This window comes from Electrona antarctica (genome assembly GCF_951216825.1).
Source record: "Electrona antarctica genome assembly, chromosome: 22".
Classification (NCBI taxonomy): Eukaryota; Metazoa; Chordata; class Actinopteri; order Myctophiformes; family Myctophidae; genus Electrona; species Electrona antarctica.
The window spans coordinates 18,524,240-18,540,327 of record NC_136805.1 but is presented as its reverse complement, the minus strand read 5'-3'; the positions used below and the strand labels follow the sequence as shown (position 1 = coordinate 18,540,327).

At 42.6% G+C, this 16,088-nt stretch overlaps 1 protein-coding gene across 1 annotated transcript in view; it reads right to left on the bottom strand.

Annotated features, from left to right (window-relative positions):
* The window catches only part of grid2ipb (glutamate receptor, ionotropic, delta 2 (Grid2) interacting protein, b), a gene marked incomplete at its 5' end in the record, with an annotated part of 53,078 nt that overhangs the window by 32,148 nt on the left and 4,842 nt on the right, over positions 1–16,088 (bottom strand). The gene's annotated exons all lie outside the window — the stretch shown is intronic.

The window sequence follows — 16,088 nt, the reverse complement described above, 5'->3', positions numbered from 1 at the left end:
AAATGTATTCTCTTTTCCTTTTGTACACAAAGTAGTTATTCTTTTAAAATACTCATTAAAACTCCACATCATATAAACAAGACATACTATACCATACATTTGGCTGGCGTACCAGAGGAGGAGCACACAGCAGCATGGAATAAGGGCATTTATACTTACTAATTCCCCAGGTAGCCAGTATGCTGATACATTTCTACTTACTAATTCACCAGTCAGCCAGTATGCTGATACATTTAGGAAAGTCATGCCTTCAAACTATTGTCCTCCTCAGATACGCCAACCTTATACTTGCTATAAGGTTACTTGCTATCAAGCTAGGGGATCCCCTGAATGAATGTAGCCCAGCCCTTTTAAAACATGTCTGCCAATAAACCCCACCCTTAATTTGAAACAAGGAGCACCTGGCTGATGCTGCAATAGCAACATGTCTAACTGTTACAAATGTATTATAATTTGGAAATAGTTTAGATTAATTAAATATGAAGCTTACAAAGCAATATCACAGTAATACCAGTTTATTTCTAGAATGTTGCATAGAGTCAGTGAGGGGTGGAGCACATGCATCAGTTTGTTACGTTGTAATTGGTGGCTGGTGATTCTATTGTTTTCCTCTTTGGCCAATCAGTTAGTGGTTCCACCTCAGGCTCTCTAGTATAAGTGTGTATGGTTGTCAGTTCTCCACAACTCCTCCAGGATATCAATCATTTCTGATCACATCTGACTGTGGACTCCAGACTTCAGCTGAAGATGAACTCTCTCGACCACAGCACAAACAATTCTGCTCAACAGGGAGGACCCAATGATCACCAACACCTCTGTAAGTTACTTACTGTGTGTATATGGAATAAGGGTGCTTTTTTAATCTAGTCATGTTTATTTGTTTTGTTTTATTATTAGAATTGTCTAATCATGTAGGCTATTGTGTTAAAGTTTTTGCTATATTCATTCCAGTAATAGCGTCCTCTAGTCTAAAACACATTTCCTTTGTCTTTGTTTCAAATGCAGTGTTGCATCATCAGCCTGGTTTTCCTGTTCTACCAGAGGTGAATGAACAAAGAAGCTTGGCTAAGCAAAAACACCACTGCTGTGATCAGTGTGGAAAACGCTTCCCTACAATGTCCAGTCTTACCAGACACCAGATAATTCACACCGGAGAGAAACCCTATGGATGTGATCAATGTGGACAACACTTCTCTTACAAGTCCAGCCTGAAAAGACACCATAGAATTCATACTGGAGAGAAACCATATGGATGTGATCAGTGTGGACAACACTTCTCTGACAAGTCCACCCTGAAAGGTCACCAGAGAATTCACACTGGAGAAAAGACCTATGGATGTGATCAGTGTGGACAGAAATTCTCTACAATGTCCATCCTTAAAAGCCACAAGAGAATTCACACTGGAGAGAAACCATATGGATGTGATAAATGTGGACAACATTTCTCTAGAATGGAGGGACTTAATATCCACCAGAAAACTCACACAGGAGAGAAACCCTATGGGTGTGATCAGTGTGGACAACACTTCTCTGCCAAGTCCACCCTGAAAAGACACCAGAGAATTCACACTGGAGAGAAACCCTATGGATGTGTTCAGTGTGGGAAACACTTCCCTACAATGTCCAAAATTAAAATACACCAGAGAATTCACACTGGAGAGAAACCATATGGATGTGATCAGTGTGGACAACAATTCTCTACAATGTCCATCCTTAAAAACCACAAGAGAATTCACACAGGAGATGTGAAACCCTATGGATGTGATCAGTGTGGACAACACTTCTCTCAAATTGCAAACCTTAAAAGCCACCAGAAAATTCACACCGGAGAGAAACCCCATGGATGTGTTCAATGTGGACAACACTTCTCTCAAATGTCCAGCCTTAAAACACACCAGAGAATTCACACGGGAGAGAAACCCTATGGATGTGATCAGTGTGGACAACACTTCTCTCAAATGTCCAGCCTTAAAACACACCAGAGAATCCACACAGGAGAGAAACCCTATGGATGTGATCAGTGTGGACAACATTTCTCTAGAATGGAGGGCCTTAAAACACACCAGATAATTCACCCAGGAGAGAAACCCAAATAATTGTGATATGTGTGGAAAGGCTTTTAGTAATTCAATCAATTCACACACTGGATTTAAACTGGCCCTTGTGGTCAGCGTGGGAAGAATTTTACTAATTCAAGCCACCGTAAACGTTATGAACTGAACAATGGATCTGTTTAGTCTGAGCATTATGGTAAGGTATGGTGGGCCGCCATACCGTTTGTTGACCGCTTTACACCGCTTTATTTTATTTATGTTGATTCTGTGGTTACTTTTGCTTTATGTCTGAGCACCCTTATGAGTTTTTACCCTGCTTTAATAAACCCCTTAAACGCAGTTCTTGGACCCAGCAAATTCCCTTTGTTTGTGGAGTTTTCAGGTAAATGATTATAGAACAGTATGCTGTTGTCTTGTGTAGCCTGTTAGACCAAATATACAAATGTACAGTTCTGCCATTTTACCGTTTGTTATATCGTAGTGTGATGTCTTAGTGGAATATATCCACCTACGGTCTCAATAATCCATTTATTCTCAATCTTAATCTTTGTAATTTGACCTGTGGATTATCTGTAGATTCGATTTAGAATTTTTAGCAGATTTTTGTATTGACTTGTACTTTTGTTGAAATGTAACCATTCTACAAACTGAATAAAAATGTCAATCAATCAGAGTTTGTTTGTGCTTCATACAAAAATATACAGTATGCCTACAAGTTAATTTAGTGTTACTCGACGACTAAAACAAACAAACAAAAAAAACTAGCCTATATATTACCTTTCTGTGTGTTATAGCTTATAGTAAAATAGCTGAACTCTCTGAATTACAGTAAATTTCAAGCACAACTAAAAACAAAACAAATAATAATGTCTGCAATCATTTAGGGGTGGGTGGCAGTTTGTGTTTTGTAAAACAAATAGGCCTAACTGTTTCTTTGTAAGACGCTGGGATGTAAATCACAGTATGAGCAGTTGTTTCTTCACCAGAGCTGGTTTTTGATTGATTGAAAATTGTATTAACAGTTTGCAGAATTACAGTACATTTCAAGCACAAACTCAATACAAAGGCTGTTAACTGTGAGTGGACGACCCAATTAAGCATTACACTTGTTTACAACAGGGTCCACCATGTTCAATTCATCAAAACATTTAGAGACGTACAAATAGACACTTCTATATAGACAAAGAACAGTACAGGAATTCATCATAATGGAGGTAAAAAGGGAAAAGAAACATATACAGTGAGGGGAAAAAGGGGGGGGCGGTGGGGGGGGATTCAGATTTTACGGGGGCCAGTTTCGAATTGCAGCCATCCGTAGGTGCCCTTTGAGAGCGGTTTTGAAGGAGTCAAGGGATTCGCATGTCTTAATGACTGTTGGTAGGGCGTTCCACATTTTGGTGGCATAGGAGCGAAAATAATTTAGTCCCTTGTTTGTGCCGAATCTGGGTTGAACATGATTCGTTGCACTCCCTCTGGTGTTGTGGGTGTGGACTTCGTTAACATTAAGGAAGTATCTACACAGGTACATGGGTATCTTGGTGGAGTATCGAATCTTGTGGACCAGACCCATTGCAAGATGCTGTACTCTGTCGCCGACCCTAAGCCATGCCAGTCTGTCAAAGTGGGCAGGGGTGAGGTGGGTTCGGGGGGTGAGGCCAAGTAGGAGCCTGACCAGTTTGTTTTGGGAGGTCTGGAGCCTAGTTTTAAGGGCCTTTGAGGTGCTGTGGTACCAGGAGGTGCATGCATAGTCAAAGAAGCCTTGTACAAGGGCTCCTGTTAAGGTCTTCAAGGTGTTTTTGTCGACCAGTGAGGAGATCCTGTAAAGGAATCTTGTTCTTTGGTTGACTTTTTTGATTACGTTGGTGGCCATTTTATCACCGGAAAGATTAGCCTCCAGGATGGAACCTAGGTAGGTAATTTCATCTTTACGTGTGATAACATTGTCACCCACTCTAACCAAGAAGCCAGTTGTTGCTGTTATTGTGTCTCTGTTGTTAATAACAATGTAATCATGAATATAGGATATGATTATTATTATAAGGATAATGACTTCCAAGGATAATAATACGTTCCATGTGACAGCCTATTTCTGTATTTCTGCTGAAACTCATCAGAGTACAGGGGATGTGGTAGTATACTGGTAAAAGACAAGATATGAAGCCTTGTGTACTATTTATGAAGACTGTCTGAAATCATTTAGGGGGTGGGTGGCAGTTTGTGATTTTTCTTTGTAAGATGCTGGGATGTAAATCACAGTATGAGCAGTTGTTTCTTCACCAGAGCTGGTTCTACTTTGACTGGTTCTACTATCCTCTTTGACTCTGCTGCATTAATTAATATCCACTTATATTATTCAATACTGTTAGACATATATTATCCAGATACTCATTGCATGTACATAATATCCATAGCATATAATTTGTGAATATCAGTCTCCAGTAGAAGTCCCAATGGAGTTTGGTAGGAACTACTCTTTTTTATAAACCAGCAGTTTTTATGTGAAACTGGAGAACAATACATAGGTATGGCCAATCGAAACAACTCTATGTAAATACGTGCAGGAATGTTCACACCCCCAAAATACGCAAATAATCTTTCATTACAGAGACATTTTTGCAATGTAATTACAACGACTTAATGACACTAAAACAACTTTCTGATGGAATAAAAACATGTGTTAATGTGGCAAAAAACGAAAACCACCAAAAAAAAAAAAAGTTTCATTAGAGCCGACTTGTGGTTGAAAATACTGGAAGGGGTCACATATGGTACTTCCATGCTATATGCCTTTAGGTCAAATACATTGGAGCCCTGTACATGAACAGAGAGCTATGCAGAGAGCTATGCCTTTAGGTCAAATACATTGGAGCCCTGTACATGAACAGAGAGCTATGTATACAGGGGGAATCACGTGGCATCTTCCTGAGCAAAGACCCAGTGCAACAGCTGACAGCTGAGAACAACATCTCATTCAAGTGATCAGATTTGCTGGCAGGAACGCAAGACGCCCACATCACATACACACACACACAGTTGTATGCTGGTTGAACCACAGTAGCATTAAAACTCAACTACACCTGTAGTGAGGCGTGTGGAAGCTTAACTTCGGAAAGCCAGAGTCTGAAAAAAACTAAAAGCATAATACTTTTAGATTCCCACCTACCCATATGTCATTTATGAGAGCTTGATTCATTACTAAGCCGGGAGCCCCCTCACATATGTCTCTGTAAATTTGTGTCAGTGTCTTGTGCCAAAACGACAACACCAGTCAATTAGCAACAAAAATCACACCCGTGTGAAGTGAGTGGTGCAACTCCGTGTGGGGGTCCCCGGAAGTTCCAGACCCACAGGAACGTGCCCAGGGTGCCGGCCCGGTTCCGGCGAGCCACCCCGCATCCGAAACGGTCCAGAAATGACAGTTACCATGTGGGGGTCCCCAGGGGGTCCCTCTACTGTACTGTACTGTCACACCCGGAATCATCATATATACTGTGTGTGTGTGTGTGTGTGTGTGTGTGTGTGTGTGTGTGTGTGTGTGTGTGTGTGTGTGTGTGTGTGTGTGTGTGTGTGTGTGTGTGTGTGTGTGTTAGGCTGCACAACAGTGACACTTGGTGGTGAAAACCAACCAAACGCTATTTCCGTGGTCGGACACAGCCAGGGACGGACCCAGGGACAGACCCAGGGACGGACCTAGCCTGGTTAATAAACCAGACCGAATCAGCCGTTGGCAAAAAAAAGTTGCCTACCAGCGGATTTCGGTCTGGCGAGGCTCAGTAGCACGCCTCTTTCCTACAATCGAGAACAGGTCGGACCAATCGGGACACGGTATGCAATATAGGCGGGCTTTGGTACAGTGACGTTCAATGCTTGAGACCTTTGACTGACAGTAGCTCTGACCAATTGCGTCGAAGAGAAAATGTTCCCCGGGAAATGAAATCCAAGTGGAGCCAGCCCAGACTGATATACCGCGACAGTGTTGTGTGATATTAGTCTGGCTTATTAGCCAGGCTAGGACGGACCCAGGGACACACATAGCTGTCTATAGGAGTGGTTGCACCACTCAAAAAGAGAGAGAGATAGATGGAGAGAGAGAATTGGGGGGGGGGGGGGGCAATAGGGGCAATGCTGATGCACTTCCAACAAAAGCTAATTATTGCTGGACATAAAAGACAACTTTAACAGCTAAATAAAGCAACTGGGACACAGATAAACAGGGAAGAGGAGGGGAAGCACAAGATTCAGACCAACTAAAGAGCGAATGTGGATAATGTCCATAAATAGCCATTATGGTTAAAGTTCTCAACGGGCCCAAAAACTATGGCCCGGCCCGACCCTACCCTAACTGGGTCGACCCGAGGCTCGGCCCGACCCTAAAAATTACCGTAATGTTAAGCCCGAAGCCCGAAAAAAGCCCGACAGAAAAAAAAAAGAGAGAAAAAAAAGCAGCGCGACGTGTTGTGAGCTTGTAGATCAGCGTTGCGGCGTTGCGGCGCAGCGGCGCCGTGTTTCAGTGTGAAAGTGAGAACGGAGATCAACGGATTTATCGAAATAAAGGATGTATGTAACTCACGTTAGAATAGGCTATTAATGTTCCATAACTTCTATTTCCAATCATTCTAATGGATTCCATACAGTGGTGGTGGTGACTGACTGGTGAGTAAACACGAATAGCAGCTGCAGCTCCCTCCCTTAAGTTTCCTCTGAAGTGAAGTTGCTTTACGTGTAGCGTGTAGTTATATATCACCATGGATCGTTTGGTGAGGTTGATTAATAATTAGGTTTTATTCATCGCAGCCAGCTGGGTTAACGAGACTCAGTGCAACATGACGAAAACCTGACGCTTCTTCAGCTGTGATAATCCGATTGATTTTATAAAATATTTAAGCATATGGCAACTTGGCAAGTTAACTGGTGGTTAGTAGCAAACCAGAGGGAAACCAGCGGTAGCAAGGCAAGCAAGCAAGTCTCACACCGTTCACTGTTCTCTCTACTGTACTGCCTGCGCGCAGTGCAGGACTGCGGAGCAGGCTGCATGTTGCTCTGGCCTCGTACAAACATGCCGGACGGACATGATCTGTTCTGTCTGTGTTTCATGGCCGCCTCAGGCTCAATGCTTTTCCAATGGAAGTCACGTGGTTTGACATGTGTGATTGTGTGTAAGAGGCCTCTGAGTCTGAAATGCCAGTGCGATGCGACCCCCGTCTCCAGTCCTCCTGTCACAAGTGAATCGCCTAGCGCAGCCCTCTTCATAATAAATACATAAAGTACATGTATACACAATCAGATTACACAAATAACAGAATTGCTATTTTTATTATAATAACACTCTTTTAAAAAAAAAAATAACAAAATCGCGGAAAATCACCGAGCCCGAGGCTCGGCCCGGCCCGACTAATTAGCATAATTTTTTGGGCCCGGCTCGGCCCGAAAACGTCGGGCCGGGCCGGGCCTGGTCGGGCCTGGTCGGGTTCGGGCAGAGTTTGAGAACTTTAATTATGGTTTTGATTGATTGAATCTTTTTTGATTTATATTTGTATTTTTTTTTTTTTTTTTTTTAAATATGTATTTTTTGGCTTTTTCTGCCTTTATTGATAGGATAAAAGACAGTTGAGCTAACCGCCTGGGCCAAAGATATCTTTATTGATCATGAAATAAAACATATGTCACATGGAACATACATCCCACCCGCCATAGTCAAAAGGATAATGCAAAAAAGCTTACAGCTTGTTTCCATTGTGGTCATTATTACCGGTACGTCAGTATGATGTCATGTAGTGTAGTGCCGGCTGAGTGAATGAAATGTATAGAGTTCATATGCGCTTGTGTTGGTGTGTGTCTGTGTGTGTGTGTGTGTGTGTGTGTGTGTGTGTGTGTGTGTGTGTGTGTGTGTGTGTGTGTGTGTGTGTGTGTGTGTGTGTGTGTGTGTGTGTGTGTGTGTGTGTGTTATTTTAACCATAGTTTTTAGAAGCAGATTGATAATCAGCATGATGGTCCAAAAACGACACATAGCGTTGTTGTAATTGTTATTACAATTGATTATAACTAGAGCGGTGCCCATTGGGCACTGGCCTACTTGGAACGATGCAAGTTGGAAATGCATGCCCCACCCAGTTATTATGTCTGTGTCTTTTATGCCCGTAGTTATTTGTCAGGGATGCCCAAATATGGACGTCAGAACTCCATTGTGATGCCAGAACAGGCCAGCTCCATATAATGAGATCTGGGGTGATCACGTGTGATTGGCAAATTTGGGCCGTGTCCAGAGCCTGGGCAGGGGACCTGTCCAGAGCCTGGGCAGAGGCTTTAGTGCTGGTTCTGGACAACAGTGTATCCCACCGACTCAAGGCCGGGCACTGCACTCCCTGTGGTGGTGTGGAACGTGTGTGTCAAATTTGAAGTCGGTGGGGAAAACGGTTCTCGAGTTACGTGGATTACAGACGTACAGAGACTTGGTGCATTTATAGATAGCGGTGCCCATTGGGGACTGGCCTACTACCAGGTGTGATCAATTGGCTAATTTGGTCCCTGTCCAGAGCCCGGGCAGAGGCTTTTGTGCTAGTTCGGGCAGACAAATTGCAAGACAAATTGGCAGACAAATTGCAAGAAAAACAGTAGAGAAACAGTGGTAAATTTATGTGGAGGTTATCGTGAAAGTGATAGATTATGTCAAAAAATATTTTTACTTGAAAAAGTTACACGGTATGACTTTAAAACGAACTCGATGGTTGATTTGACCTCATTTACGAAGACTGGCAATCTATTAATATCTGGTGTGGTGCATGGGTGGGGGCAGAGGAGGAGGTGGAAGGACGAACATTTGGATTTCTCCAAAGGGAGGAATGACAAGCAGAAATCTAAAGACTTCATTTCAGTTCCAGATGTGGGCATGCTGAGACTGCTATGCTGTGTCCAATCTCTGTTAATATAAATACTGTGTGATAGTGGTTGTGTGTGGGCTCAATATTACAGCAGTTAAAGCTTAAATTGGGACAAGCCATTCAATTATTTGTTTGCTCTTTTTGTCATTTCAGTAGTAGGTGTGAATGTGTGTAAACCTGAAAGTAATGGGTTCCCTGAACACACTTCCTTATATGCTACTACTAGGCTATAACTATATGTTGCCTTGTCTTGAAAAAGAGATGGAAATCTCAATGTGGTTACCCTGCTTAAATAAAGGATTAATAATAATAATAATAATAATAATAAGTAAGTACTGTAAGTAAGTAAGTAAGTACATTTTATTTATAAAGCACCTTTTGAAACAAGGTTACAAAGTGCTGATATAGGCTAATACTATTGTAAATGGGTGGTGGGAAGCCATGCTGAAGAGAGTGCTACAGAAATTATCTCCGTAGTGAATTTCTCAAGAGCCATGTGTCCTACACGGTCTCCTTCTCAGGGCCATGTGTCCTACACGGTCTCCTTCTCAGAGCCATGTGTCCTACACGGTCTCCTTCTCAGAGCCATGTGTCCTACATGGTCTCCTTTTCAGAGCCATGTGTCCTACACGGTCTCCTTCTCAGGGCCATGTGTCCTACACGGTCTCCTTCTCACCATGTGTCCTACACGGTCTCCTTCTCAGAGCCATGTGTCCTACACGGTCTCCTTCTCAGAGCCATGTGTCCTACACGGTCTCCTTCTCAGGGCCATGTGTCCTACACGGTCTCCTTCTCAGGGCCATGTGTCCTACACGGTCTCCTTCTCAGGGCCATGTGTCCTACACGGTCTCCTTCTCAGAGCCATGTGTCCTACACGGTCTCCTTCTCAGGGCCATGTGTCCTACACGGTCTCCTTCTCAGAGCCATGTGTCCTACACGGTCTCCTTCTCAGAGCCATGTGTCCTACACGGTCTCCTTCTCAGGGCCATGTGTCCTACACGGTCTCCTTCTCAGGGCCATGTGTCCTACACGGTCTCCTTCTCAGGGCCATGTGTCCTACACGGTCTCCTTCTCAGAGCCATGTGTCCTACACGGTCTCCTTCTCAGGGCCATGTGTCCTACACGGTCTCCTTCTCAGAGCCTTGTGTCTTACACGGTCTCCTTCTCAGAGCCATGTGTCCTACACTGTCTCCTTCTCAGAGCCATGTGTCCTACACGGTCTCCTTCTCAGAGCCATGTGTCCTACACGGTCTCCTTCTCAGGGCCATGTGTCCTACACGGTCTCCTTCTCAGAGCCATGTGTCCTACACGGTCTCCTTCTCAGAGCCATGTGTACTACACGGTCTCCTTCTCAGAGCCATGTGTCCTACACTGTCTCCTTCCAGGGCCATGTGTCCTACACGGTCTCCTTCTCAGAGCCATGTGTCCTACACGGTCTCCTTCTCAGGGCCGGCCAGAAGCATAAGAGAACCACGCAGCAGGGCTGATTTGATTGATTGATATACTTGGTTGTGCATACTGTATATGTCACGCAGAGGAAATAGCTGATCTAAAAGCCTACTACACGGTCTCCTTCTCAGAGCCATGTGTCCTACACGGTCTCCTTCTCAGAGCCATGTGTCCTACACGGTCAGATCCTCAGTACACTTGTAACACTGAACAAATGTAACGAAATGGACCCATGAGGAATGAACTGTGAGAACCATAGAACATACTTTCATCCGAACTAACAATGTATGCACTCTACCAACCTGTTATTGTTCACTGACAATTGCAATACGCACACGCGTAGACAGATGACGCGTAGACAGATGACAAAAAGAGATGACTCATGTCGGCGGATGAGTTCAGTCTCTTATCCGGAGGACAGCAATATGTACTTTGATGAATATCAATAATGAACAGAGGAAACATGGAACAATGAGTCATTGTATGTTACATTTAGCATGATGTTAAAAGTTCTGTGAAGAGAGCCGTCATCTTGAGTAATGACACGACTCAACTGACAAAACAATTCAGTAGTTGGATTGATTCAGCATTGATTCTGAGCTATATATTTCAAATACCCTGCAGGCTACCACACAAAATAACTAGGTTAGATGGAAAATTATCACCCAACAGCCAGAGCATTTTCAGCTGGATTTAGCAAAAATGAGGTTGTCCCCTTGGTATTTTTCTTCTTTTTTTGAGGATGATAATAGAATGCAAAAAAGTATCCTACATCAATACCTCAAAGGAAGACATTACCAACATTTTCAACCATATCGTCATATAACTACTCCTCAGTCCTCACTAATACTCAGATACCAACATTCCCATCATTACATTGGGCTGTAACAACATTCCCATCATTACATTGGGCTGTAATCGTTTCAGAGACCTGCCTAACAGTGAATGACATAATCGGTGTGGATTCCTAGCTTATGGAAACTACAGCCTTTCCCTTCCTAGAAAGTCAGCATGCTGAAATAGCATGAAGCCTTTGTTCTAGCATGAAAAAAGAAATAAACGATTTGAAATATTGTTTGAAGTTAACACCAATTATGTCATCGGTACTACTAGGCACATTTTTCAAACCATCCACAGTCCACCTCTCAGACACAGGGTGTGTAGACATACAGTAAATGGCAGAAATGCTCACTACGGGACGCCATAGTGAGCATTAGAGGAAACATATATTAGGCAAAATGTCCAGGAGAGAAAGCCTTAACCATTAGTTCACAACTGCGTGACTGAAAAAGACGGTTTACATTCACTTCCAGTCTATGCAAGTAAGTATTCTACACTACAGTATATTAGTAAGTAAGTATTGCGGTGCTTGCAAGACACATGCATTGGCTACTCCCCTTCAGTACTATTACTATATTGTTTATTTGGATCCTCATTAGCATGTTACCAGGGCAACAGCTACTCTTCCTGGAGTGAAGTTGTCGTCATCAGCACACACATAAAGTCGCCAAAATCAGTAGGGCCATCTCTGCTGATTGCACGCACGCGTGCACACACACACACACACACACACACACACACACACACACACACACACACACACACACACACACACACACACACACACACACACACACACACACACACACACACACACACACACACACACACACACACAAAAGTGAGGATCACCATTGTGTGATCAATAGCAACTAACAGCAGGGACATGCACATCGCATGCACCAGAACACGACCAATGGGCAAACTGCAAACTGTGTGCCAGGTGGCAGGATGATCCTGTCAGTCGCCCGCTGCTTATCAATGTCCGGCTCTCTTGCCACAGTGCCTTGCTGCAACACAACCCCTGAATGTGTCGACAACACCACAACCACAACCACAAGCACAACCAGTGTTTCTCAAACTTGTTTCATGTCAAGGACTGCCAAATTTGGCTGCGTACCCCCATCTGAAAAAACATTCTGCCAGGGACCGCCAGAAATGAAGATTCTTTTATTTAATATCGAATTTGTCTTATTCTTAATGTTTCACATTTTTTCACGATTTTTCTAAATTAGGAACAGCAGAGCTACAAGCTCACAACACGTTGCATCCATTGTGAGCTTGTAGATTCTTTTTTTATATCCAACGTATTTGCAAAGAAAATATTTGCACATCCACTTCGTTCAGATGCAGGTGCGTTGGACAGTGACAAATGAAGCAATCATGAATACATTTCCATGAACAAAAACTTTAATCTAAACCAAAATTTGAACCTGAAGTGAACCTGAAACAGAGTTGAATTGAACAACGTTCCTCACCCCAGACAGCTCATCTTGTCAGCACTCTGCCATGCTTCACCAAATCACTGAGCCCCGAACCAGACAGGAGTCGATGCTGCTGTGTCTGTCGGCAGTGAGCAGGAACAGCGGACAGAACAGCGGACAACATTATTCCACATGTAGCTACACACAGCGCAGCACTCCTATAGGAGGACTGATATGATAGCTGGAGACAGAGATACATGGAGGTGATGCCTCGGCATGTTCAGGCAGCCCAACCCACCGAGTGGGGAGGGGTGGATACATTACACACGCACGCACGCACACACGCACGCGCACACACACACAAACACACCGAGAGTGGTATATAAAAGAGAGAGAGATTGAGGGGGGGTACGAGTCAGGTGAGGTACAAAAAAGAGCAGTGGTGGAAAAAGTATGCTCAGATATGAAGTAGCAATTTTACAATGAGAAATACAATGAAGACGGTATTACAACATGCATACAAAAGTCCTGTATGCTAGGTTTTAAGTAAAAGTATTGGCATCAAACTATACTTACAGTACAAAATAGTGCTGCCAGAATTAAAACACATGTATTCGAACAATTTTCGAATGATTTCGAATGTCAAATGTATATGATTTTAATATGAATATGATATGAAATTAGCAGCCTAATATGCTGTAAAACTTTCTCTTTCTTTATCTATATGGTCCGGTCCTGTATGGGCCGCGGTTGGTGCTGAGAAATGCGCTCTCTTGAGTCTTGCGAGATCAAATGATTGATTCATAATTATCTTAATAGCCTCATTTTTGTATAATGTTTTAGTTTACGTGGCACAGAGTCTCGCCAGAACTCACACAGCAATCTTAATTTAAAATATTTGATTATTCTTTTATTTTTTACATTTGAATATTCATTCGAATATAGAATATTCGTTGGCTAGTACCAAACATAATTTCACATTATAGAGTGGCCTATTAGTAATGCATTAATGTGTTGTTCACCACCTTAACGTTGCAGCTCGTAACGAGGGTCTGATTTAATTTCTTTATATGCTCCTGCTGGGTAGCTTAACATATAATATACATCATAATTCATGAGTTAATGTATGTTTTGTATAAAATAAGCTAAATCTGGAAAGTAAGCTGTGAAAAAATTCTAGTGAAGTAAAAAGTTCAATATTAGCCTCTGGGAGTATAAAACAAAATGCAAATACTCAAGTAAAAAAAAGGACCAGTACTGGAAAAGAGAAAATGACAGAAAGGGAGAAAGACAGAACAGATTGACAGACAGTGGCAAATAGGAACAAGAGGGTGTGTGTGTGTGTGTGTGTGTGTGTGTGTGTGTGTGTGTGTGTGTGTGTGTGTGTGTGTGTGTGTGTGTGTGTGTGTGTGTGTGTGTGTGTGTGTGTGTGTGTGTGTGTGTGTGTGTGTGTGTGTGTGTGTGTGTGTGTGTGCGTGCGTGTGATTTATGCCACTATTATTGGGCTTGTACAGATGGTAGCATGCTAATAGCAGCTGTACAGTGAACACTGTGACACCATTTGAATTATTCATCATTCACCATATTCATAACCACTTCCTTCGTCACTCTGAACACCATGTCACCACAGGTGGAACATTAAATACTAAAATAATTAGAATATACTCCAAGCCTATATGTTCCTCACATTTGGGGTCCTAGTGGTTGGCAATTGCCAACTCCAGGCATTCCAATTTAACCTCAAATTAAGTTCTTCAAATTTGAGATCAGCCCTGAGTGCATATCAATCCACACCCGTCCATCTACTGTTCATGTGAATGATGTGACATGTTATAGACACATCTTCTTGTCTGACTGCAACAACACATTTATGAGCCACTTTACACTTTGCATCCCTAATACTATTTTGTGATTATTATAGCAAACATTGTCCAAAGTAACAAAAATAATGGATCTCCAAGCATGTATACATACATAATTGTTCTTTCTTTTTTTAATATATTCCAGCCACATAACGTTCCTGACCAATTAGTTTTCATTAAATTGACCACTACTGTATAAGCTATTTATAATAAATAAATGTATACCGGTATGTGTTTTGATTGATTGATATCTTTATTGATCGTGAAATAAAACATAATATGTCATATGTAACAGACATCTGACCCACCATAGTCAAAAGGATAACACAATAAAGCTTACAGCTTGTTTCCATTGCGGTCCTAAGTATGAGGTGTGTACGATGTGATGTCATGTAGCCTAGTTGTACTCCTGAGTGCAAGGCAAGGATATTAGCCCAATCGTAACATAGTCAGACATAAATCAACAAGACAAATCTTAAAGCCCTTCTAGCAGCAGTTTTCACAGTAGAGCAGTGGATCTCAAGGTATGGTCCTTGAGGTGGTTCCAAAATCAGTTTAATCACTGTAACCCTATACAGTATATACATATTAATTTGGGGATCCTTGCCATGAAAACTTTGAGAACCACTGCACTGGAAGAAAGGCCACAGGGTCACCAAACTCAGTAGAGTTCATCCTACAATATGACTATTTATGACATAATTATTGGGCGTGTCGTGTTCTATGTCATAAAATTAAATAGTGACAAGATATGATCTTGTGTGCAAAGTTGTCATTCTGGCCTGAGGGTGGCACTAGAGGAAAAGATAATGTCATTCTAATGGTTTGGGATACTCTACCAGGGAGCATGAATGCACTAACCTGCCTGTTAGAAAGGTTTGTCCTAATACTTATTACTTAGGACAATAGCCGATCAAACATCGGTTATTTTCTGCATCCGACATCGCTGCACAACTAAGAATAAATCCAGCTTTAGGTACTAGCGGTCACCAAAATCAGTCAGGCCATCTCTGCTGATTGCACACACACACATATTGTACACACACGTGTGTACACACACACACACACACACACACACACACACACACACACCCCCTAAAAATCTTGTGCACTTCGCATTTCCAAATAAAAGCTTTGACTTTTTGTAGTTGCCAGCATCACCCTATACTTACTGGACAACAGGTCAAACCAATGCCCCATGACCACAGAAGTACTGTGCTATATCTCCTGAAGGACATTCTCTATGCGGAAGTATCGTCTGACAAGAGGAGCCGTCCACAGCTAAGCAAGACATCATGTCATTCAATGTCAGCCCTGTCACCTGGGAATAAGGAACTCTGCAACATCTTTATTGGTAGCAGGCACTCCACGGCGGGTTGCTGACACGTGAAACCACCCTGGCTCTACATCATGAAGCAAAGAGGACAAAGAGGAATCAACCTGCCACAACATCAACATCATCGGGACCCGCCTACATGTAACATCTGCCTCTCAGGCATTGGCCTTCTCAGTCATAGCAGAACAGACACTGGCTGTGCTATCTCCCAGGCACAGACAATCTATGGTCTTCTGAGACTGTGG